This window comes from Castor canadensis, chromosome 2, assembly GCF_047511655.1.
Source record: "Castor canadensis chromosome 2, mCasCan1.hap1v2, whole genome shotgun sequence".
NCBI lineage: Eukaryota > Metazoa > Chordata > Mammalia > Rodentia > Castoridae > Castor > Castor canadensis.
Genome location: NC_133387.1, coordinates 139,862,654 through 139,887,816, shown reverse-complemented (window position 1 = coordinate 139,887,816; position 25,163 = coordinate 139,862,654). Strand labels below are relative to the sequence as shown.

Here is a 25,163-nt window from a genome sequence, read left to right as displayed (position 1 = left end):
ATTGGATGTCCACCCATCAAATTTGAACTTCCCAGCATCCAGAGTTATAAGAAATAAATCTCTGTTCTTTAATGACTCACTCTGTGGTATTCTGTTAGCAGCATAAAACAGACTAAGTCACAGAGATAATCTCATCCAGGGCTGCCCTGAGGTTCTCCAGCCCCAAAGCTTACCCCTGAGTCCCACACACACTATGCCTCTTGTTACATTTCTCACCATTCCAGTCTACCTCCTTTCTCCCTACCTCGATTCTTATGTCACAGAAAAAACACATATTTGTCTCTCCTGAGCCAGTCAAAAATGCCAGTTATGAAGCCTTCTATGACTTCCTCAAGCAGAGTGAGTCACTCTCTCCTCTGGGTTGCTACAATGCTCTGTTCATGGTACTGTGTCATAGACTTCCTGTGATGATGGAATATGCTATATCTGAGCTCTCCAATATGGTGGGCATCAACACTACAAACCTGGCTAGTGTGACTGAGGAAATGGATTTTTAATCTTATTTTATTTTATAATAAAGTTTGGGGTAGTTGGAGGCAACTTAAAAAGGAAAAGATCTGGCATGGTGGTACACATCTGTAATCCCAGTACTTGAGAGGGACAGAGGAGGTGGGCCCAGGCAGCAGTGTGGGCCCAGAGATTCCCAGGGCTCACTGATAATGGGTGATGGGAGATATCTGATTATGGCTCTTCCTATAGTGAAGTTCTAGAAGATAAAGGTGGACTTTTGCTCTTTCCAGGGTGACCTAATAATTGTCTAAGAGAGAGGCTTTGGCTCTGGAGGATGAAGTAAAGGAAATTATCTTCCTTGTCTTGGTCTGTTTTGTGTTACAATAACTGTATACAGTAGAATGGGTAATTTACAAAGAACAGTGATTTTTGTAAAACATTCTGTTAGTGCTTCCCAAGGCTGTTGCACACTAGAATCATCATAGAAAAACTATCTCTCTCTCTCTCTGTCTCTCATCTATTTTTCCTAGTCTTTCCCCAGATCCAGAGTCAGAATGTCCAGGAATGGGGCCCATATATCCCTAGGTTTTGAAGAACTCCCCTTTTTATTCTTTTGCAATTGAAACATGTAGATATTTAGGAACCACTGTTCTAAATATATATTACAAACACACACACACACACTCACACATACACACTCACACACACACTTCCACCAGAGAACCATGGTGTGTTATTTCATTCTTTATACATTTTAAGTTCAGAAAATCAGAAGAAATGAAATAATGTTCTGATTTTAACACAGGACAAATATTGATCTACTTTGGCCAATAATATTTCCTGAGTAGTATCACTGATAGCACCTTTGAATGTTCCCAAAAACTTTATCTGTATTCTTATAACTACTTGGTGAGGTGATCAATCAAAGCTTATTTAATGAGTTCCTAGTGTTGGCCAGACACAGTGCTGGGTAGATGAGAATGAAAATAATTATTAAGATTTCAAAAGTGTCTACTCTGATTATCTATAAAGGGAATTCATGTGGCCTGAATTAGAGTTGTTTGGAGTAAAGAGAAGAGAAAATAGACTGAAAAGACTAAGAGAGAAAATTGATGCTAGAGTTAGCTATAACAGATAATTTGTTCTAGAATCTAAAGGAAAATGGGAAAGGAACTGAAAGAGACTTAGCCAATTCACAAAGCTAGTCTTGGAAGTTCCTGGCAGCCAACCTGGGGTGACCCAGTCCAGCTTATGATAGTAGGAGGCTTCATTGCTTTGAAACTTGTGGATTTGCTTGTCATAACCATTGTTCTGGTTACCTTGGGGGCTTTCCTTGATATTAGGAGGGCTTTTATCCTTTCATTCTCTTCTATGGCATTCATGCTCCTAACTACACAGGAAAAAAAAGGTCTTATTCAAACTTTCCCAGCCACCTGCCAGGGCATTCCATTTTCCATGTCTATCACTCTATCACCTCAAACATTTATTGTTTCTTTGTGTTGGGAGATTTCAAGTCTTCTCTACTAGCTATTTTATTTGTTTGCTTTAACTTTTTTTATTGGGGCATGTTAATTAGACAAAAGGATGTAATTGTGATATGTCCCCACTGTATTAGCTGTTTTGAAATATACAACTGAGTGTTACCAACTGTAGTTACCCCATTGTGCTATGGAACAGTGGAAGTTATCCCACCTATCCTACTACACCCCTGTGCCCACTAACCATCCTCTTTCCCACATGGACTCTTTAGTGGCTATGCTGTTATGTCTAAATTTTTACTCTTTTTAATCTTCATTATCTTCCAGTGGTTTTTAAAAATTCATCAGATTAATGCCTTGAAATCTCCCCAAACAACTCTCTATCCAGACAAATAGATTTGATACTTTTTACCATGTGCTTGTTCTGGACATGTCACCTACTTTGTGCAGAAGCTCTTTTTTTTCTTACTTTTAACCAGATGATGTCCTTAGCATCAAAGCATAAGCTCTGGTTTTAGATAAATACTGATTTGAATCTTTGTTCTACTCCTTTCAGGCTATGTTACATTAGAGGAGCTACTTAACCTTGATTTTTCTCTTCTTTGAAAGAAGGATATCATCCATTTTGCAAATTTGGAGAAGATTGAGATTATTTATATGAAGCACTAGTTCAATGACAATTCTACTGATTACACTTGGTTGCTACTACAATACTATCATTACTACCACTACACCTACTGGGAACTTGCAGGCATTGCTCTTCGCCTCAATCCCTTTGTGGACAAGGTATCAATTGGAAGAGCATGGTAGGTAGAGTCAGTTTTCAAGATGTATGTGCCAGGCAGAGACTTGTGCAAGAGACTGGGTATGGGAGAGAATGTTAGAACTAGAGTATAAAATTTACTGAGAACCAAAGATATACTGGGACTAGAGCCATGCAAGAGATAGAATACTCTCTGTCCTCAGGGAATGTAAGTCTTAAGGAGAAGACAGATATCATTAATTAAAAAATTATAGGTGACTAAGTAGTCTCCAGTATACAAAAGAGATGCTGATAAATATGTGGCCTTTGAGATTAAGTTCCAATATGACTTAAGAGTACAGGGTCAGAAACAATCAGACTGGTCTTGGGATCTTGTAGGTGGGGGTCAAGTGGAAGAGCTAGTGAACAGGATGCCAGGGGTCAACCTTAGACTGTGGGAGCTTGGTTTATGGCCCTAGGTTCTTCCTCTTAGGGTTCCCTACAGAATAACCCTTATAGGATAACCTCTCCCTACTGTTTGTGTTAACTTCTCTACTAGATAAGACCTACTGTGCTTATCCAGTTATAATTTCTATCTGCCTATCAAACAGAAAACATTCTGATGTTCAGTAGAACTTAAGATAGAATGTGGGTTCTAATACAAATCTTTTCTGTAGCACACAGCAGTTAGTAAAGTTACTTCCTCTATCACGCGCAACCTAGGATAATCAGTGAATTTTCTCAAGGTAAAAATGTGAAGTTTTGTAGGACAGTTGTCAACACTGAGGACTACCTAATACCTGAACTAGTAATCTGATATATCAAAGTCACTCTAAGTAGTATTGACTCATGTATCAAACAGATGCATTCAACCTTACTTATTCACACAATTTCTCTCACACTAGCAAGTGAGTCCTGTTCATATCTACTTTAGCTTTGAGAAAAAAAGAAAGGATTTGCAATGCAGACAGACTTCTTGGAAGATGGAGAAGGATGAAGTGGTTGCATGGGGTTAAGAAAGCTATAAAAGGAGAAAAACACCAAAAAGTCACTGTGAGTAGTGTTTTCATTTGAAAATTTTATAATTTCTTGTTTGAAATCAGGGTATTTACAGTTAGTGAAATTTGTTTTTTTTTTAAGGTGTGTTTCACGTGTAATCGTTCATCTTTGGAATTACGCTTTTAATTATAATGCCTGTCACCATGTGAGTATTGATGCCTATCAGAACGTCAAGGTGTGGCTGGGGTTCCTTTCTGGGTGTCCAGATGTGGACAACTAATGTCTGAGCAGATGGTTCATTCAAAGAGACAAACATGGACTCGCGGTCTCCTGTAGCTTGCTGATCATGTACACACACACATGTTTGCCACATAGCTGATCAATTCCTTAGTGCACATTCCAGAACTGGAAGGATCCAGTTCAAAGGTATAGATACATGTGAGGTGTGGATAGACTGCCAGGCTGCCTTCTGGAAAGGTTGCGCCAATCTATCCTCCTCCTACTGGAGTATGAGAGAAGGATGAAAAAGGGATAAAATCATCTAGCCCATGCCTGGAGTGATACTGAGATGAGCACTACTGTTGGAAGACTTTGCCAAAGTATTAAGTTGTCGGTGGAGATTTTGGTAAAAGAGTAGGTGAGCAGAAAACCTTGAAATCTTGTCATTAGGTGCCGTGGAATGATCATTAAAGTAGCAGTGGGAAGCCTGGGCCTTGGAATTTAATGCAAGTTCAATTCCTGCTGCTCCCCTTTCTATCACTGCATCTCTAAGATGGTGCCTCTCCTAGCTCTACCCTGTATGTTTTCAAAGGTCACATGCATCACTTTGTGAGGGAAGCTTCATGAGGGTTGTTAATGGGGGAGAGACATCAGATGCCTCCTGGTAAAAAGGGACACAAAATGAGACTATTCTTGTGCTCTGGTTGCTTGTTGTACATTTCCTGGCAATGTGCATTATTGCCCTCAGAAACAATGATTCAGATTTTATCCAAGAGCACAACCACTCTGAGGAGCTTCTAATAACTGGAGCAAAATGTTACCAAGGTGCTTATCACTTGTGAGTCATGATGAGGCACACTCAGCATGTAAAGGACAGAGGGGCTCTCCTTAGCCTAACTTCAGGGAAAAACATATGCATATGTCATCCTCCCAGAAAATTCTAGATGATGTGGGGAACCTAAACATCTCCCAAAACATTGCTTTTCTAGATGATTTTACTCTTTGAGTGGTAAGGGGCAGGGATACCAGGCATTTGGGTAACCCATTGGCTGGCACATAACAGGTCCTTACTGGATGAATAAAATGTAAAGAGAGAGTTAGTAAGCGCTTGTGGGAGGATTGGCAAATCAGTGCTAATGTGTTGTTTGATTCTGTGACTATAATATGCATGAGAAATGCCTTGTACAGTGTTTGATGAATATCACAGTTTTTGTATTATAAGTTCTCTAGTAGAGTATAGACAAAAGCTATGGGGATACAGAATTCAGAGAAGTTTTACAGAACAAAAGAATTTTTTTATTGGTATCAGGGATTAATTCCTGAGATGAAAAGAACTTTTATTTCTCCCATTAAATGTTTCAATTATAATAATAAAATATTTATTGAATACTTTCCATGTACTAGGCACATATTTTATTTAATCCTCATGGCTTGATGAAGTAGGAACCATTATTATCATCCCCATTTTATAGATGAAGTAACTGTATACACAGGTAACTCATCCAACGGCATTCAGCTACAAAATATCAGAGCTAGGCTTGGTACACAGGCGGGTCTGACTCCAGAGTCCCACCCCCACCATCAAGCATGGTGGCCTCTTGGGGTATACAAGGCCTGCTGTGTGTTCTCAGGACCACATCACAAAGTATAAATCCTCTAAATGGGACATCTGGTCACTTTCAAAAATGAGAGAATGGAGGAAGTTAATTTGTTTGTACTTACCAATTAAGCACCACTCATTTAGTAAAGGAAACAATTAGTATATAATATTCTGATCATGGAAAAGTCAAATGGACCTTCCGGGCCGACATTTAAGTCACATTTGCTTCAGCTTGGATTTGTCCTTGTATGGGTGGTGGGCTGACTGTCCTTTTCATTTTTCTCCTGGACATTTTGACATTTTATAGACACACAGAATGCATTTATGAAGTGCCCATAATTTGAGGTTTCTGCATAGCACTCCTTCCTTTAGTTCTTGCCATGATAAACACACCCAGATCGCAAGTTCATGGAAAGCTGTGAGCTTTGAAGTCTTTGACAAATCTGAAAATTACATGATGATGTTGTATATGTAATCACCAGTGAGAGCAAGCCAATCTCTCCCTGAGTGCCAGACACACGGCCCCTATAAATCCTGGGCTGAGAGCAGAGAGGGGTGGTCCTGTTTACTTAAACTCCAGGATGGAATGGGCATGGTTAGCATCACAGTAATCAACACAATCAGGAGGTCCAAACGGAACTGCTGCCACTTGTGTGCATTTAAATGTCATGGTTATATCAATAGTCCAGAAAAGGAAAAAATCCATACTCACGGTTGGAGTAAATAAAATAGCCCCACCATTCATTGACTTATGAGAGACTTATTAAATGCCTGAGGATTATACAGTATAATTTGTGGGAGACATGGGTTTATCAGTGAGAATTTAGGACTCTTTTGGAGACTCTTTGAAGCTGTATCTGTTTCCTTAACTGGACAGAGAGCATCCCAGTCAGACAAAAGAGCAGCCTAGGACCTCTCCTTATAGTGCTCTGCCCCAATGGTACTGGTATTTAGTTACAATTTTGTGTATGTCAGGTTTCAATTATGAGGACCTATGAAAATATGTTCAGGAAGTACACTTCAATTCCTGCTTAGCAGAAAACATCTGTGGATTGTGTTGCCAGGTAAAGTTCCGTTTGGAATTCTTGCTTCTTGCACTTGGATTTTCAATGAGTTTGTTCCCCATACTTACTTTAAATTTTAAGAAATGTCCAGGAGTACAGTTACATGTGCATTGGAAAGGTTACCTGAAGCAATCTGGGCGGACAGATGTGACATGTCAAATGCTCTGGGAAGAGCTCAATCAATTCCCACAAACTACAGTGATAATTCTTGGAGGGTTAAAATTGGAGATTTTCAGACGTGTGACACCATCAAGTGAGGGTGAGATTGAGAGCAATATGAATTGAGGTAAAATTCAAATGATGAAATCTAGAGAAGCTCCTTGATCAATTTATGAGATGAGAATTTGTCACTAAATATTTGTTCTTTTTTTTGTTTTTCATCACAATAAATGTTTAATATAGATGAAACTGAGAAAGCTTAGAAATGAATGACATGTTACACTTACAACTCAAAAACAGAAAAGACAGTTTTCAGATTTCTACCAGTGCAGGCCTGAAAGATTAGAAACATAAAACTTTTTATGTTTTCCTGTTATGCTATTTTTGAGACTTTGAGTTAATGTTTAGTGTTCTAGACCAGCCATTTGGGGAGAGGTTTTTTTTGTGTGTTTTCTTTTTTGGTGCTGGGATTGAACCCAGGACCTCATGCATGCTAGGCAAGCGCTGTACCACCGAGCTACATCCCAGCCCCTCTAGACCATCCATTTGAACATTCAAGATACCCGAAGGATCTTGTTAATAATGTCCAGGTTTTGTTTCACCTTTGTGAGAGTGAAAGCAACTTTACTCTCCTGTCTCATGAGTCCCTGACTGATTGTCAGGCTTGAAACATTCTCTATTTCTGCTTCATGATGAGCTAGCTGAGCACTGGTACAAGAACTCAAACAGGTAGACCAGAGCTTGCTCTACCTTCTCTCAAGTTTTAGCAAGATCATTTCTGTTCCCCTAAATATTAGAGCAAGAATGTGACATCATCTGTGACCTTTTTTCCTCTTCCTTTTCTTTCTGTTGCCAAATATTGTTGACTCTACCTGTGGAATACTTGTTGAATCTATATTTTGTTCTCCGGTCCTGTTGACACTGCCTTAATTTAAGCTATTGTCAGTAGTTGTCTAGATAAGTGGAAGGGCTGTAATGTAACCCTGGCATGTGTTTTTTCTTCCTTGTTACCCATTACCTCCTCCTATCCCTTCTAGTTGCCCGACAGAGAAGGCACAGTATTGGTGTTCCTTGTGGATGCTCTTTGTTTTCTGACATCTCTGGCTTTGCTCTGTTATCCCCTCTACCTGAATGGCTTTAACTCCCTATGCTGTGTTCACAAATCATACTGACCCTTCAAGACCTAACTCACAGACTGGGAGAGTGGCTCAATTGGTAGAGTGTCTGCCTAGCAAGCATGAGACTATGAGTTCAAATCCCAATCACTAAAAAAAAAAAAAGAGAAGAAAAAAGACCCAACACACATGTTCTCCTTTCTCCGAAGTCTGCCCTTATTTTGATGTCTTCTCTTCAGACTCTTCTTCCTTTTCCATTACAACTTTCTTTCCATCTTTATAATGGCATTCATCATTGCATAATTTCTTCGTCAAATTTATGTTATGATTTATTTCTTCCACTAAACTTTAATTTTTATTTTTTATCTAATTTGTTTTTATTATTGACAATCTGTCATTCTTTAATTTTTATCCCCCTAGATTTTTTGAGGCATAATTGACAAACAAAAATCGTATATATTTAAGGTATACATGTAACCACATCATGTATGAATTCACTGTGAAATGATTACCAGAATCAAGCAAACTGACATACCCATCACATCACATAGTTACCTTTTGTGCACTGAGGATTTGAACTCAGGGCCTCACGCTTGCTACACAGGCACTTTGCCACTTGAGCCACATCTTCAGCCCTATTTTGCTTTAGTTATTTTTTAGGTAAAGTCTCACATTTCTGTCTGGGGACGGACTTGGATCATAGTCCTCTTACCTATGGCTTCTCGCATTATTGAGATCATAGGCAAATGTCACTATACCTGGCTTATTGATTGAGATGGGGATCTCTCTAGCTTTTTGCCTGGGCTGGCCTTGAACCATGATCCTGCTGATATCTGCCTCTTGAGTAGCTGGGATTACAGGTCTAATCCCCCAGTGCCTGGCCTCATTATTATTAGGTTTGTGTGTGTGTGTGTGTGTGTGTGTGTGTGAGAACACTTAAAATTTACTCTGTTAGCAAATTTCAAGAATACCATACAGATTCTTAACATATATTCATCTTATAGCTCAAAGTTTGTATCCTTTGACTTCTCCCATTCCTCTCCCACCCTACAGCCCTGGCAACCACTACTGTTCTGTGAGCTTCACTTTTTTGGGTTCTACATGTAAATGACATTATATACTATCTGACTTTCTGTGCCTGATTTATTTCACTTAGCTTATTTTCCTCTAGGCTCATCTATGTTGCTACAAATCACAAGATTTTCTTCTTTAAGGGCTGAATAATATTCCATAAAACTTCAAGTAACAGTCTACATCTAGTTAATCCTTATAGCTCCAACACAAGCCTAGGGCTGTCTCTGCACCTTTCATCATGAAAAATTCTGAAACAGGATCCCACTTATTAAATAGGAATACAGGAACATTACTATATAAATATTGCCAATAAATTATCTACTTTCAAATCAGTTTCTGGATGCCAAACCACAGGCCAATTGCTGAATGACTATTAGAGTGCTATTGCTATAATCAGGCATGGAATTAATGTTTTTTTAGCATTACTTCAAAAATAACTGAAAGGACAAAATGAATTGGATTGAAGTTTGGTCTAGTATAAATATAATCGGGTAAAAATTTCTGGACAAAATACTTTTGTTTGTAATTGAATAAACATATGAAAAGGTAAAGCAACAGTAGCAGCATGCTTTTACAATTTTTATTTTTAATATTATTAAGTATATTATAATTAATGTTAATTCTCACCATAAGTATTGTTAGCATTATTCGTAATATTATCAAGAGTTTGAACGGGAGCATATTGAAGCATGCCAATGCTGGGATCTTGGTGTTAAAAGCTTGATTGTAAAATATTGAATGCTAGTCCCTTTAAGCCTAGTGTTTAAACCTAATGTCATGAAATAGAGTGTGTATTCCTAGCCTACCAGTGGATAACACACTGGTGGAACTGGGATTTGAACTCAGGGTTCGAGTTTGGTAAGCAGGTGCTCTACCGCTTGAGCCACGCCTCCAGTTCATTTTGCTCTGGTTATTTTGGAGATGGGGACTTGTGAACTATTTGCCCAGTCTGGCCTCAAATCTCAATCCTTGGGATCTCAGCCTCCCAAGTAGCTAGAATTATAAGTGTGAGCCACCATCACCCAGTGTATTTTCTTTCTTGGGGATGAATAAACTTATGTTAGCTCCTCTGTGGAATGAAAGGAGACATCACTGTAGAGAAGCAGAAACAGTGGACTGGTTAGGCACATAGATTCTAGGATCAGAATTAATTCCAGAGTTAAAACAGCTTTATTAGGCATTTCCTGGAGGTCTTAGAACTTATCCCCTGGAGATAAGGGGGAGCTACTGTAATTTCATTTCTGGCATTCAATAGCTGCACCCAAATTCATGTCTAACTTCAGAATGTGTCCTTATTTGAAAGCAGACCATTGCATATATTAAGCTGAGATTATACTAGAGTAGGATGGCCCCTAAATCCATAAGATCACCTTCTTGTAAGACTGGCGATCTTATAAGAAGGTCATGTGAGGACACAAAGGGAGAATACCAAATGATGACAGAAGCAGAGAGATGAGGGATACATCTAAAAGCCTAGAATGTCAAAGATTGTCATCAACTACAGGAAGCTTGAATTCAAGCATGGAACAGATTCTCCTCCAGGAACTCCTGAAAGAACCAAGTTGACTGACACTTTGATTATGGATTTCTACCCTCTAAAACTGTGAGAGAATAAATTTCTGTCGTTTTAAACTACTTTTCGTGATACTTTGAAATACTAGCCTATGCCTTCAATGGTGGATTGTGAGTGTACTGGGATTCTAGTTTACTCAGGATATTACTTATGGGCCTAAAAAGTATGACTACCTCACTTTTTGCAATGGATCTGTTCTTTCTAACCTATACACCCCAAAGGGTAACTAGGGAGAAAGGGCACATCAAACCTTAAGCTAGCCAGTTTACTTGTCACAGTCTTTTTCAGTTCAGACAAACTCCTTCTGATTATTTAGTCTTTTTTAGGGTCACTGAGTGATTCTTTCTTTTCCCCCCTACTCCTCTCCAAGATCCCAGTATGCTTTTGACAGTGAAGGAGGTCATTCAGGAGTATGGGATCACGAGGGCTCTGACCTAACCAATGAATTAATCCACTGATGGATTCATAATTTGATGAGATTATTATTGAGAATTGTGGAAACTTCTGGAATGGAGTCTAGTTGGAGGAAGTATGTCACTGAGGGTGTCTCTTAGTGGTTATATCTTGTTCCAGGCTCCTTCCTATGCCTCGCTCTGCTTCCTCAATGTCACTAGGGTAGCTCCATCATACGCCCTCACTACCATGATGCTCTATTTCACCCCAAACCCAGAAAAAATGGAGCCAGCTAATCATGATCTGAAACCTCTGAAACTGGGAGCTAAAATAAATCTTTCCTCCTTTCAACTTGTTTCTCTCAAGTATTTGTCACAGCAATGAAAAACTAATTAACATCCCTTCCCCCTAACTCACCTATCAGTCTTTTAGGATTCAGCTTTACATGTTTGGCTGTGGTTCCCCCTGGGCTCTCTCTACCTACCTTGTTCTCCTTAGTTTCAGTCTGTTTGGACAAGGTGTGTATAGGAGGTACCTCTGTTAGACTTCTTAGCACGTTGTATCACAATGTGTTGACAACTCATTTCCCTTCCACTAGAAAGTTTCCTGTTAGGGCAGAGATGAGGTTTTTGTTACCTCAGGATCCCCAATGCCTTGCAGAGGGGTTGTTGCAGAACCAGGACTTGGGAAAAGTGTATGAAATGTCCTGGAAATATGTCCTGATTAGGGACGTTCTGAGGCTTAACTTGATTCTGCACTCTCCCAGTGCCAGGTAAGGGGTAAGGAGTTTTCACACCTATTGACCTGCAGGACGGACCAAAAAGGTAAAGAGACGAAGAGAAGAGTTTCTTAAAGTCATTTTGCCCCAGTTGTGCCTTATTGCTGGGATGACAACCTGCCAAGGAGAAAATGGGACAGCAATAGGCAAGTGTTAAAAGAGCCTTAGTGTCTGGATGCTTCTGTGTCGTGGAGGTGCTAAGATGGCAAGACCATCTGAACTCCCACACTGCTTCAGATCAGATCCATTCTTCCTCTCTTTCCTTCTGGTCAGTGCCCCTATTGCTGGAAGGACTTCCTATGATGTCAATCTATAAAAAAAAAAGGAGAGGCCAAAAATCTCTCCAGGGAACTTAATATGTGCAAGGCAGACCCTGTACCTCCCTGAGTGCCAGAGATGCATCATTGTGGGGAGTGTTTCTCTCCAAGCCAACAGACCATTCCAGGATCCAGTTTTGGCTGTAGAACATTCGTCTCTTGGAAGAGAACTATTAGAATGACTTCCACAGCTGGGGATGCCAATTGTGGGGCTTGGGGTTAGGCTGTCTGGTTTAAAGCTGGGTAATCTAGTTCTGGAACAAATGGTTCAGAATCATTTGAAAGGGCAAGCTAAATTCGAGTCACCTGGGTTTTGGTGAGTGGATTTACATGAAAAACAAACTCTCTAGGTTCCATGTCTGCTTGTGTCTGATGCACTGAAAAGACTATTTAGAGGAGTTCTTGAGGAAGAGACCAGATTACTATCAGGAGTTGGTTCCCAATAATGAATTTCAGCATTCTGGGATTTGGATTCTTTATTATTTTTTAAGAAATCACACCAGTTTAATTTTAATGTTGTAGTAGATTTATATTACTTTTGGTGTATTTTTAATTCCTGAAAATTTAATAGCGGAATAGGAAATTCCTGTATTCCTAAATCTAAGTCCCTATTTATGGCTTAACTTTGAAAGAAATGTCTCATGCTTGCATTCTCTTATTCTATTTTTGTGAGTTAAGTGAGTAATGACTAAAATTCAACTGAGTCCTTTCACGGAGATGGAAAATCCCCACATAGGAAATAGCACAGCCAGTGATGGGTCAGTGGTTTATGTTGGCCTATGTCTTCCACAAAAGGTTAACCCACCAACAGGAAATCATTCGGGGGCACATTTACGGGAGGCTGCTCTGAGTTTTCTTTTCTCTTGGTGCACTTCAGTCTAACACATCCTGGAAAGTGCCAGGCAATACACTAAACTACAAGAGGTTAGAAAACCATACTTTGTTTTTAGGTAATAAAGACCAGGATGGTATGTGAGATTTCAAAGATTTGGTGGACCTGTTTCTGAATGGGAGGGTGAGTTGGTTTCAGTCACAAAAGAGAGAAGGTAGGATATGGTGGGATAAGAATGTGATGGCTGTATGAGGGATGGATGTGGAGGTAGGGGTGGGTGGAGAAGAAAGTTGGGGGAAGAGAGAGGGTGTGTGGGAGTGTGTGTGGGGTGTCAAAAAATCTTTTGGTGTTTAGGAAGAAAATACAAAAATTCCTATTTATTTTTACTAATCTTATCATTTTTTGTGCTGTTTTATGGTATATTGGGGAATTTGAAAGGGTATGCATGGGACTATTTCTTAGAAGGAAGAGAAGGAAGTGGTTGGGTCAGAATGGAAGAACTGGAGTTGTGAAGTAATTCAGAATTCAGACATCTTCATTCTGTTGTGATAAAGGAAATGTGTCGACCATGGGAAAGATTGTGGGGAAATAGTGCTCAGAAGTAGTCAGTGACCTTTGCTAGACAACGACTCTGTGACAGGTTCTGGGTTATGTTCTAGTAGCTGCGTATGCAATTTGCACATGAAATTATCCTTTTATTCATTTGTTATTCATTTCAGGAACATCTTTTTTTTTCAATTTTATTGTGTGTGGGCCACCTCTTCCCCTTTCACGAACACCTTGCTTTTTTTTTTTTTCTTTTATTATTCATATGTGCATACAAGGCTTGGGTCATTTCTCCCCCCTGCCCCCACCCCCTCCCTTACCACCCACTCCACCCCCTCCCTCTCCCCCCAACCCCCTCAATACCCGGCAGAAACTATTTTGCCCTTATTTCTAATTTTGTTGAAGAGAGAGTATAAGCAATAATAGGAAGGAACAAGGGTTTTTGCTGGTTGAGATAAGGATAGCTATACAGGGAGTTGACTCACATTAATTTCCTGTGCATGTGTGTTACCTTCTAGGTTAATTCTTCTTGATCTCACCTTACGAACACCTTGCTTAATAGTCACAAACAACTTGAGAAAAAGGTTATAATTTTCTCAATTTTACAACCAAGAAGCTAAACTTTAGGACTTGACATTCTAGTAATGCTCACGCGTTTGTGCACAGGTTCAAAACTAATTCTTGTATCTTTTTCAGCAAAGGTAACTACCAAATTTATAATATCAGCCAAAATATAATGGGTTTAAAATGGTATAGAAGCTATGCTTAATTTTTTTTTCATTTAAAGCTGATTTTCATTTTAAATACTTTAAAGAGATTACTTCCTCCTCTAAGCTGGTCCTTTTTAGCATGCAAGGAAGAGCTCCATCAGTCTTGCTTCCAGAAATCTGTAGTTTCTGGCTGCTGGGAAGCCTTGGAAGAGAAAGGCCCTCATTGCTATCTGGCTGTGGTGAAAGGCTCAGTGCAAGGCTGTTCCAGCAGAGCAGAGTTGACAAGACACAAGGGATCAGATTGCTCTGGTTATAGAGACATGATTAAAACATGCTTGGTTTCAGTGCTTAACTGGCCAATCTGATGCAACTTCTGGAAAATCCCTAAATGTCTTGAAAGGAATCACATCTGCCCTTTAAAAAAATCGACCCAAACTGATTTTCTTTTAAAAAAAAAATGTAATTTCAATTAGGACCTCTTAAAGCAGTTCCAAACTGAAAAATTTAAATCAATTTCCTATGAGCATATGTTCTTTGGTATCTTCAGGGTTAACACTTGCTTCCTCTGCACTGAAATTAAGGATGTTGGTAAAGAAGAAGTGTCTCTGCTTTGAGAGTTAAATGGTGCTTGGGTGTGCTTCACTTTCATCCAGGAGAGAGTTGAACTCCCCTTGTGATGAGTTAAATATCCCCATTGGTAAATCTTTCATCCCTGGGAAAACAGGTGTGAACTCCAAGGTTGTTTGCTTATCGTTCTCAGTTCAGGACTGGTAGAATTTTGGTGCGTAGGTGTGGCAGCTGGTGTCCCCTCCATTGTTCATTTCCATCCTTCTGAATTCTTGGTTCCCACAGAGGAAGCCAGTCTCTAGAAGCCAGCCTCTGGGGAGTTTCCTTTTGTTTCTCCAAGATTAACCAGCTCTGGCCTGGAGTGGTAGCAGGCAACTATAGGAGAGTTTCTTCCCAGCTTTCAGTCTTTTTCCAGGCATGTTTTTCTCTCTTAAATTCCTCACTGGTAGTGAAGCTGCTTTCTTGCATGTCTTCCCCTTTTTCTAATGAGATGCTGTTTCTGAGCTTCACCTAGCAGCTTCCGGTAGTGGTAAGTGGTCAGAAACGTTTTTTTCTGGGAGTTGATCTCAGGTTTTCAAGAACGCCACCTAGAGATATAATTACTAAAGCTTTCAGAATAGCCTTGCTTTTCTCTTTGGTGTGGTCACGGAAGGGACACTGGCCTGATCTTTCTACACTGCTGGGAAACCTCCCTTTTTAGGGAGAGGGTTAGGTCCAGGGTGAGGTGAGTAGGTGGGAACCATTCAAGGATTAGTGAGATCAAGTGGGGATTTACTCTGGACTGGTTGGGACTTTCTTCCTTCTGTATTCCTCTTTTGTTTTGCTGTTTCCAACTGTGTGGTTGAGGTTTAGCAAATACTCCATATTATTTTCCTCTTACTAAAAAATAATTTTGGGGGAGTTAGTTGGGGATGGGAGATTTGACAGTGTCTTTTTTTTTTATTTGAAATTCAAATTTTTATTCCGTTAGCATCACTTATAAATGATTTAAGTGAGTAGCGTAAATATTAATTTCTTTTTGGTTTGTATCTTTGTCACTTCCCTTGGTAGTAGTTGGTTTTATTTTTTCCAGAAGGTTTTGTCTCCTGCACCTGTTTATTCTGTGATTAATTCATACTTCAAACTTGACACTTCGCACTGCCCTTTCCCTCTTAGACTGGAGTGTTAGGTTTTTAGTGCGGAGATTTGTCTGAAGAGAAAAATTGATCCTTCTAGCTGTTTTTTTCATAGACATGAGGGTGTCTTAGGTCTGGTTAACAGTTAGCTGTTTGAAGAAAGAGAAACTGGTGAGAAACGTTAATTGGGGGCTGATAGCTTATTAGAAAGGGATGAGAAAATATAGAATTTCATGTGGGATTACTAACACCTGTGCCTGAACTGGCTTCTTTTCTCAGGTGAAACTCACAGTGATTTAGCTTAACCGCTAGCCAGTGTATTTTATATTGTTTTATCATGTGTGCATCTTTAAAATTCGGGATGGATTTCTTTTTATGTGTGTGGCCATGGAGGATTTTTTTTGTGTGTGTGTGTGCACACAGAAGTGTTCTGTTTTGTTCATACATGACTAATTAGACATTTTCTTCTAGTAGAAAGACTATTTTAATTGGATAGCAAGCACAAAGCTCTGAGTTCAAACTCCCCAGTACCGCCCCAAACTAACCACCAACCAAAAAAAGTAAATTAGAAATTTAGTGCTCTCTCTCTCTCCATCTTCCCTCTCCTTTCTTTCTTAGCAAGGATCTCAACATGTAGCCCAGACTAGCCTTGAACTCATGATCCTCCTGCTTCAGCCTCTGAAATAAAACTTCTTAATGTATCAGTTCTAGATATTATGGCATGTTTCACAATTAGAAGATCGTTTTAAGGGTTTCTCATGGAAAAATAGCAGAGAAAATGGTAACATCTTAGTGATACTAAATAGTTTAAACATTAATAGGTAAATATTAACTTGTATGTTTGGAAACATGTTTATTCTTTGAGGCTTTCTTTTTTTTCTTTTTCTTTTTTGCAGTACTGGGGATTGACATCAGACTTAATGATTGCTAGGCAGGTGCTCTACCACTGAACCACACCCCTAGTCCTTTTTTCTTTAGTTACTTTTGGATAGGTTCTCACTTTTTGCCCAGGTAGCCTGGACTGTGGTCCTCTTATTTATGCTTCCCGTGCAGCTGGGATGACAGGCATGCCCCACGGTGCCCAGCTTCTTATTGTTTGAGATGCGATTTTTGTGAACTTTTTGACTTGGCTGGCTTCAAACTGCTATCCTCCGGATCTCCTGCTTCCAAGTAGCTAGGATTACAGTTGTGAGTCACTGTGCCTGGCTGAGTCTTCTTTGCTTTCCTCTTTCAGCTCAAGTTTGTTGAGACCTCCTCTGTGCCAGGCACTTGCTGGATGCAAGAGGAAGAGGGTGTAACGGAAAGGCCACAGCATAACATTTCATTTCAGTAGTTCCTTCTCCTACCCACCTTTGGGGGCTAAGTGTTCTCCTGAGATCTGTCTTCTCCTCCCCTCTCTTCGTTCTTACTCTTCCTCAATGAGATCATTCACTCCCCATGACTTCAGCACTTCCTTATCTGCTGACAATTCTAAGTCTACAAATGTGTCTTTTCTCTTTAGTGCTGAAGATATTTTCAGTCATCAAGAGGCATTTCAGGCCTAGTGTGATAAGATCAAATTTATCATGCTCCTTTCCTAATTCTTGCTCCAGCCCCTCTACCTTCTCCCTTCTATGCTGTATTTGTCATCTCAGTTAATGGTACCTCTATCCTCTTGGTGTTCTAAGGCAAAAACCTAGAATTCTTCCCCCCAACTTCTCCTTGTTCTGCACCCCAACATATGGATCACTTATAAACTCTGGCAGTTCAACTGCAGAAACATTTCTAGAATCTAGCATCCCTTTCTTTTGTCATTGCTTCCAAATCTCTTCCCATGGCAGCCTAGGCCATGAACGTACTCTTGGTGGCATGGACTGGTATAGAGAAAGACACAGGGAGCAATGCAGGGGACAAAGAGGACTGGATTCTAATCATGCCTTTCTACTTAGAGACCTTTTCTACCTCCCCATTACTTGCAGGTTCAACCACAGGATCTTGGCCATGGCAAGGCTCTGTGTCATCTCATCTATAAACTGGGATCATGATGGTCCCCACCTATAGAGTTTTGGTGAAGATCGAATGAAATAACACATGGCAAGTGCTTAGCACAGGACAAAGTACCCCGTGAATGGTAATGATGATGGGGACAGTGATGCAGCTGATGATAAAGTCTTTTAGAATCCACCCCTTATCCACTCTGCCATACTGTACCCTTCCCGGTGATCTGGTTGCCACTACTGTTATTGCTCCCCAAACCTTTCCTTCTTCCTACAACACTTTTCTTTCCACATACTGTTCTTTCTGCCCATCCTTAATGTATTTTATCCAGCAAACTCTTTAAGACTCAACTCAGAATCACTATCAATGAGGTCTTGGCTGACCCTGCAAAAAGTAAGCGTGGTTTCCCTCTTCCCTCTGCCTCCATAGTTCTCCACCCCTCCTCTACCACAGCTCTGTACTTACTGCTCTAGAGACCTTCCTATGTGTGCGTCTGGCCTCATCTTTGGGCCTTTGAAGGAAAGGGAATGCATCTTTGCCTCCTGCAAGCCCTGCCAAAGTTAGACATAGAGTAGGCACCTGACAAATGTTTGATGATTGACATCAGTCGAGGAGAGACATGGTTCTCAAATTTGTTTGAGTGTGTGCACAGGAGGTTTTCTTCATGTGGAGAGTTAAAAAATGCATTTAATAAAAATAAAATAATCATAGCTTTCTTTTATTGAGTACTAATTTTGTGTCAGGAAGTATTATGGTAATTTATTTGTAGGTTGGCCTTATTTTGTTTTCCTAATAATTCTATGAGTTATTTTGATGGTTCATGTTTACAGATGAGAAAGGGGGACTTAGAAGAGAGAGGAAGCTGCTGGAGGTCACAGGGTTAGCAAGACCAAACCTGGGTAGTTTGACTACAGCACTGCTGGAGAAATAAGGACACGAGAAGGGGAAGGAAGATGACTAAGCCTGGGAGTCCTGTCTAGGAGAGAAAGGAGAAGACAGGAGAAGGAAGGGAAATGCATAGTGGGGCAGCAAGAGCAGGCTAGGAAAGGAAGAAAAAAGAAAGAGAAAAGGAGGTTACCAGATCAAGGGGGACAATGAGCAGGGAATAAACAAGAGGAGGAAGAAAAGTTTTACAATCCTGTGGCTAGGTAATGACTGTGCATGTGACAGAATAAACAGACTTCAGTGTTTGTATGACTACTCATAACATTTACCTGATATTCATTATATACAATATAAAATTATTGTTGAGACATGGTAACTAGACACAATGGCTTAGCAACTTACAAATTTAGCTGTACACAGACATGTACATGTTGATTGGCTTAAAAATTTTTTTAAAATGTTCTACATTTGTGCAATATCTGCAACCTATAAGCACTGTGGCTGGCTGTAGGCAGCAGCTGATGACACCCAATGTGAATAAAAATTTATACCTCTCACCTTTCCATTTATATTCCCAGCTACACACTTACAGTACAGAAGCCTGGACTTACTCCTGTATTTCTCTGATCTCTCCGTTCATGACTGAGATTTCTCTGGTTTACCAGGATCTCCCTTTTCTGAGTCTCGAGAGCTTTCTCATGAGCTCTTGTTTTACTGACCTAACTGGGGGTGACTGGAGATGCAGAAAGGACAAATGATAGAAGACAGACATGAATAAAGTTAGGGCCAGGTGTGATGGGTGCTTGGATGGAGATACAACAGCCTCATTGCTTCTTTTCTCTAATAACTCTTCTTTTGCTTTTGTTCTTTTCTTTTACCTTTAAAACCCTGCTTCTAAAGTCTTTCTTCTTTCTATTCTTTAAAGTCTCTTTCCTTAGACTCACACTGTTCCATGTTCTCTTTAGCTTTCTTAAAATCTCAGTGCTCAGACCTGCAGACAAACAACAGCAGCCACGTCTAAAAACTGTATTAGCATAACTCTTAAAGTCTCTTTCCTTAGACTTGCACTGTCCCATGTTCTCTTTAGCTTTTCTAAAGCCTATGCATAAAGTTCTCAGTGCAGAAAACTGCTCTGGTGGAGACACACAGCCAGCAGCAGCATCAGTCAATCAAAATCCCCTCATTCCCATCAAAAAACCCCCACTCCTCCTTTAGCAAGTCTTTTATATCCAGTGGTAAACAAGGAGGTGGAGCAACAGTTCTCAGTGAGGGCATGACATTGTAATAAGAGAAACCTGCTTTCCTACTTCTCTGAGCATAAATAATTTAGGAAAAGCAGCTGTACTGCATTTTGCACTCTTCTATGGCTGGGGCCATGCCAAACTCAGCCTGCTGATTATTGGGCACAGCTGTGCTTATGTCAAGTTCTCATAGGCTTTTCTTAATCCGCTCCCCACATCTGAGGTCTGAGGACTGTGTTTCATTTCCTGCCCCTCATGGACCCAGCACTGGGGTGATGTCCTTGGGTTGGTAGGAAAGGTTTCCTGTGGGTGTGATGGTAAGGTCTTCATGTCCCAGGGTGGGAGGACTTGCCAAGGCTTTTGCTCTTCTGCCTTTGGGAACCCGGGACCTGAGGGAGGTGGGGGCAGTGTTAGGACCAAAGAGGATGGGAGGCAGCAAGACCAGATAAGCCCCTTCATCCTGTCCTCACAGCTTTCCTCCCTCAAGCAGGTAGATTTCCAAGGTTCACCCAAGCCCACATTGGTGCTTCCTCCCAGGCAGCCTTCTGCCTCTCCATTCTTTGTTGGATTAGTCCTTAGAGAGAGGGTGAGTTGGGTTGGGAAGCAAATAACTTAGTGAGATACATGAAGACAAGTCAGGAAAGCAGAGAAAGGAAATTGGGAGATTAAAAAAGGAGAAAAGTCAGGGAGTACTAGGATAAAGGCAGGCTGGGGAGGAGAAAGGGAGGAGGAAGGGAAGACACAACAATGGAGAGAACTGTATACACATATATCCTTAACCACATAACAGATCAGAGGAAGGCATTGCGATCTCCCTTTTATAGATTCAGAGACTGAATCTTGGGAAAGTAAATGGCTTGCTTAAAGATAAGGTGTAACTGAGCTAGGATTTGATTCTTGTTATCCTAAAAGTTTCTCCTGTATGGTACTCTGTCTCCAAAGGGGGAAGGGAAATCTGAGTCAGAAAAGAGGAAGGCAAGTAGAACAGAATAGAGTGGAGAAGAGGAAAGGAGGACAGGAGGTCTTCATAAACGGTGGGTCTGGGTGTGGGTGTGTGGAGCCAAATTGGGTCCTTTTTGACTTGGTCTTTCTTGTTCTTGAGTCTCAGAATTGAAGAGAACACACTGCTCAAAGAAAGTAGGGTATTCAACAAGTGGGAACCTTCCAAATCCTTCCTAGACTCTGAGAAGGGAAACAAGTAGGGTGGAGCTAAACTGGGCAGGGAAGTGGCCAATAATGAGGGCTGCCAAGAATCTGCCCCGTATTTCTCTACAGTTTGGACTGTTCCTGTTTCTTCCTCATCTGCCCTGGCTGCCCCTTCCTTTCCCTAATCTCCTCTCATTCCTCTCTCTGCCTTTCTGTCATTCTACTTCACATTTTCAATCTTTCTCCTCTCACTGGCTTTGTCACCTCAGGTTACTCATTCCATCTCTCCACTATATGCACATCTTTTATTTATTAATTTAATTTATTTATTTATGCAGTGCTGGGGTTTGAACTCAGGGCCTACACCCTGAGCCACTCCACCAGCCCTTTTATTTTTGTGATGCATTTTTCTGAGATAGGGTCTCACAAACTATTTGCCGGGGCTGGCTTCAAACCATGATCTTCCTGATCTCTGCCTCTTGAGTAGCTAGGATTACAGGCATGAAACACCCACACCATCCATATCTTCTATTTAAAGTATTTTTTCCTCTCTTTCCCCTTCCCCTTCTCCTTCTCTTCCCTCCCTCTCTCCCTCCCTCCCTCCTTTCCTTCTTCCCTCCCTTCCTTCCTTCAGTGTGGTCTCACTATGTTCCCCAAGCTGTCTTGGAACTCACAATATTGCTGTTTCAGCTTCCCAAGTATCTGGGATTATAGGCAGGCACCCATTGCTCCTGACTTTAAGTCTTATTATCTGTTCACACTTATTTCCTTGTATTGCAAAATGTCTTGAAGTAGTTATACTCAGTTCTTGTTTCTTCCTAACATTCGTGTAGATACTTTGATAAAGTTCAGAGGGCTCTTTTGACACTCTCATTGTGTGCTTCTGTCCCCACAGCTCTTCCAGGTTGGTCCTTGGGCTTATATAGATTTACCTGATGTTCTGTAATAAGATAGTAGGAAAAACAGAAATTCAAGATCAGGCTGTTTGAAGTCAAATTCAAGCTTCCAACCACCACCTCCAACTGCCCCTGGAGCAGCTTGGCAGGCTGTTCCCTCGGAGGCCTCCTTGTGAGTTTACTATGACCTGAGTGGCCCGTTTGTCCTGGAGACTTTGGACCATAATTCAATAGCACACCAAGAATAGTTCTGTCTTTCTGGTATTAGTTCAAGGGATTGATGATATAAAATGAGAATGTTAATTTATTAATTTAAAATATGTAATATAGCTGTCAGGAGGGCCTGGATATTCACTTGAGCATGACTAGTATTAGTCTTTCCCTGTAGGCAGGCTTTGTGGAAAAGCAATTTATTAGCAGCAGGTGGCTTGGTGAGCGTGGAATTGGAGCAGAGGGAGTTATTTCTCATAACTTGATTGCTGAATGGCCTCAGATCATTAAAGAGAATATCCATTTTAATCCTTTGCTTAAAGCACGGAGTCATGTGTTCCCAGGTGTACCCATTTTCACTATAGGAGAGAGGTTTTTTTGTGGGATTGCAGTGTGGCCAAGGTCCCCACACAGATACTTAAATAGCATGTGCGGCTTGTATATTGTTATTATTTTTTTGCGGTATTGGGGTTTGAACTCAGGCCTTTTGCTTGCTAGGCAGGCGCTATACAACTTGAGTCATCCCTCAGGTATTTTTGCTTTAGTTGTGTTTTGAATAGAGTCTTGTATTTATGCCTGGACCTACTTGGATTGTGTTCCTCCTATTTATGCTTCCCATATAGCTGGGATGTCAGGCATGTACCACCATTCCCAGCTTTTTTTTGGTTAAGATGGGGATCTTGCAAACTTTTTGCCCAGACAAGCCTACCAATCTTTACCTCCTGAGCAGCTAGGATTACAGGTGTGAACTACTATGCCTGGCTTCAGTGTGGATCTCTTGTTATCCCTTTAATATCAAGGTGTTTAAAACCATCTCTTTATTTTTTCGGTATCAGTTGGGATCTCCCTTTGACTTTTCCATTTCTTTCCTTAAAAGAATTATTTTCTGTGACCAAGATTCAAAACCTAAATTCAAAAGGTAGAGAAAAGAAAGTCTTTGTGGAAGTCTTACTTTAAATTTAAAAAGCACTAATTTCATTTTAAGTGAATATATGTGTAAAGACTTTAGCTATTATTCGATCTTCTTTTGTCTGTATTTTTTCACATACTTCCTTACACACACACACACACACACACAATCTACTAGGACTTTCATACAAGGAAACCACCATTTTAATTCCTTGTGTGGGATCAAGCCAAGGGTAAGATAAGACCTGCCCAGCTGCTTTTCTTTTCCCATTTCCTCTGCTTTGGGGGGTATAGAAAGGGGAGCATATTCATGTGGCTCTTGTTTGCTTCAGTACTTGTCAATGGTTGAACTTTCAAAATCCTAAATTCCAACCTCTAGGGCTAATATTTGCTTTTTGGCAAGCATTCTTCTCTCACCTAATTTTGTTTGCTATATTTCCTTAGACCTTCGCTGATCCTAAAGTTCAATAGAAGATGACCTTTTCTTTACTCCAACACCCTTTAGAGGTGGAACAAGTGTCAGCTGAGATATTGATGAATTGACAAATGTGAAAAAAATGAAAAGAGCAAATTTTATTTCCTCAAAATTCGACTGGAATCTGCTACATTAGTAATCTATGTCTGGATAGCCATTGTTGCAAAGAAAGATTGGACTGGAGGAAACCTAGACTTCAATGTCAATTCTTTTTTTCCCCGTTTATTGTTGTGCTGGGTGGGGGTACATTGTGGCATTTATACAGGTCCTTACACTGTATCAAAATATCATACTTGAATTCACTGCTTCAATCATCCCCCTCCCCTCATTCCTAGAGTAGTTTCAACAGGTACCGTTTTTGAATTTACTTACATGTGTACACATTTTATTGCACTCTCCTACCCCCTTTCCCCAACACCTCCGCTCTCCCCCCTGGGTAGGACTTGTTCTGCCCTCCTGTTCTCCGATTTTGTGGGAGAAAAAAAAGAAAAGATAAAATAAAAAACATGACATTTTAGCTTGAGGTAAAGGTAGCTACACAGGGAGTTTCCCTGTGATATTTCCATGTATATACATACATGTAACCCCAACTGGCTCATCTCCTCTAATTTTCTTCATCTACCTTAATCCCTTTCAGTCAGTTTGAGATTTTTATATTCGTTCTTGTATAGTGGGTATAAAAACCCTATTCAAGTTCTTAGTTTCCCTAACCCTCTTGTGCTTGACCTCCCCTTAGTGTGACCAGTGTTTCATAACATTGCTGCATTTGTGTTAGGTCTAGATTCCACAAATGAGAGAGAACATAAATGTGGCTTTTGGCCTTTTGAGCCTGGCCAACTTCACTTAAGATGATGTTCTCCAGTTCCATCCACTTACCTGCAAATGACAAAGTTTCATTCTTTGTGGCTGAGTAAAATTCCATTGTGTATAAATAACACATTTTCTTAATCTATTCGTCAGTAGTGGGGCATCTTGGCTCTTTCCATAGCTTAGCTGTTGTGGAATAGTGCTGTAGTAAACATGGGTGTGCAGTTCTTTTGTTGTAAGCCAACTCACAATCTTTCAGGTATATCCCCAGGAGCGGGATTGCTGGATCATATGGCAGGTGTATTTTTAGTTTTTTAAGAAGCCTCCATATTGTTTTCAAAAGTGGTTGTACTAGCTTCCATTTCCACCAGCAGAGTATGAGGGTTCCTTTCCTTATGCATTCTTGCCAACATTTGTTGTTGAGGGTGTTCTTGATGGTAGCTATTCTAACACAAGTAAGGTGGAATCTTAATGTGGTTTTTAGGGGCATTCCTTTATGGCCAGGTATGGTGAGCATTTTTTCATGTGCTTTTTAGGCATTTGGACTTCTTCCTTTGAAAAGGCTCTGTTCAGTTCATTTTCCCATTTATTAATTGGGTCACTGATTTTTTTGGGAGATTAGTTTTTTGAGCTCCCTGTATATTCTGATTATCAACCCCTTGTCAGATGTATAGCTGGCAAAAATTTTCTCCCTTCTGTGAATGGCCTTTTCAATTTATAGACCATTTCTTTTGTTGCACAGAAACTTTTTAAAAGCATATTTTAAAGTTTTTATTTTATCATTTTTACATAGCTTTTTTGCTAGGTTAAGATAAAGATAGCTATACAGAGATTCCTAGCATTGCTTCCATGCACATGTGTATTATGACCCATATTGGTTCATCTC

General features: G+C 40.3%; 1 protein-coding gene across 3 annotated transcripts in view; it reads left to right on the top strand.

The window, feature by feature from the left end:
* The window catches only part of Atp8b4 (ATPase phospholipid transporting 8B4 (putative)), a 258,513-nt gene that overhangs the window by 9,981 nt on the left and 223,369 nt on the right, over positions 1 to 25,163 (top strand). Inside the window, exons 1-2 of one of the 3 annotated variants that reach the window (XM_074065914.1) lie at positions 15,182 to 15,340; positions 17,690 to 17,841. The exons of 1 other annotated variant lie outside the window; for it this stretch is intronic. The gene's annotated coding sequence lies outside the window, so the exon portion shown is untranslated. Of the gene's footprint in view, positions 1 to 15,181; positions 15,341 to 17,689; positions 17,842 to 25,163 lie in introns of those variants that run through there. One more of the 3 variants, XM_074065915.1, reaches the window with a different exon arrangement.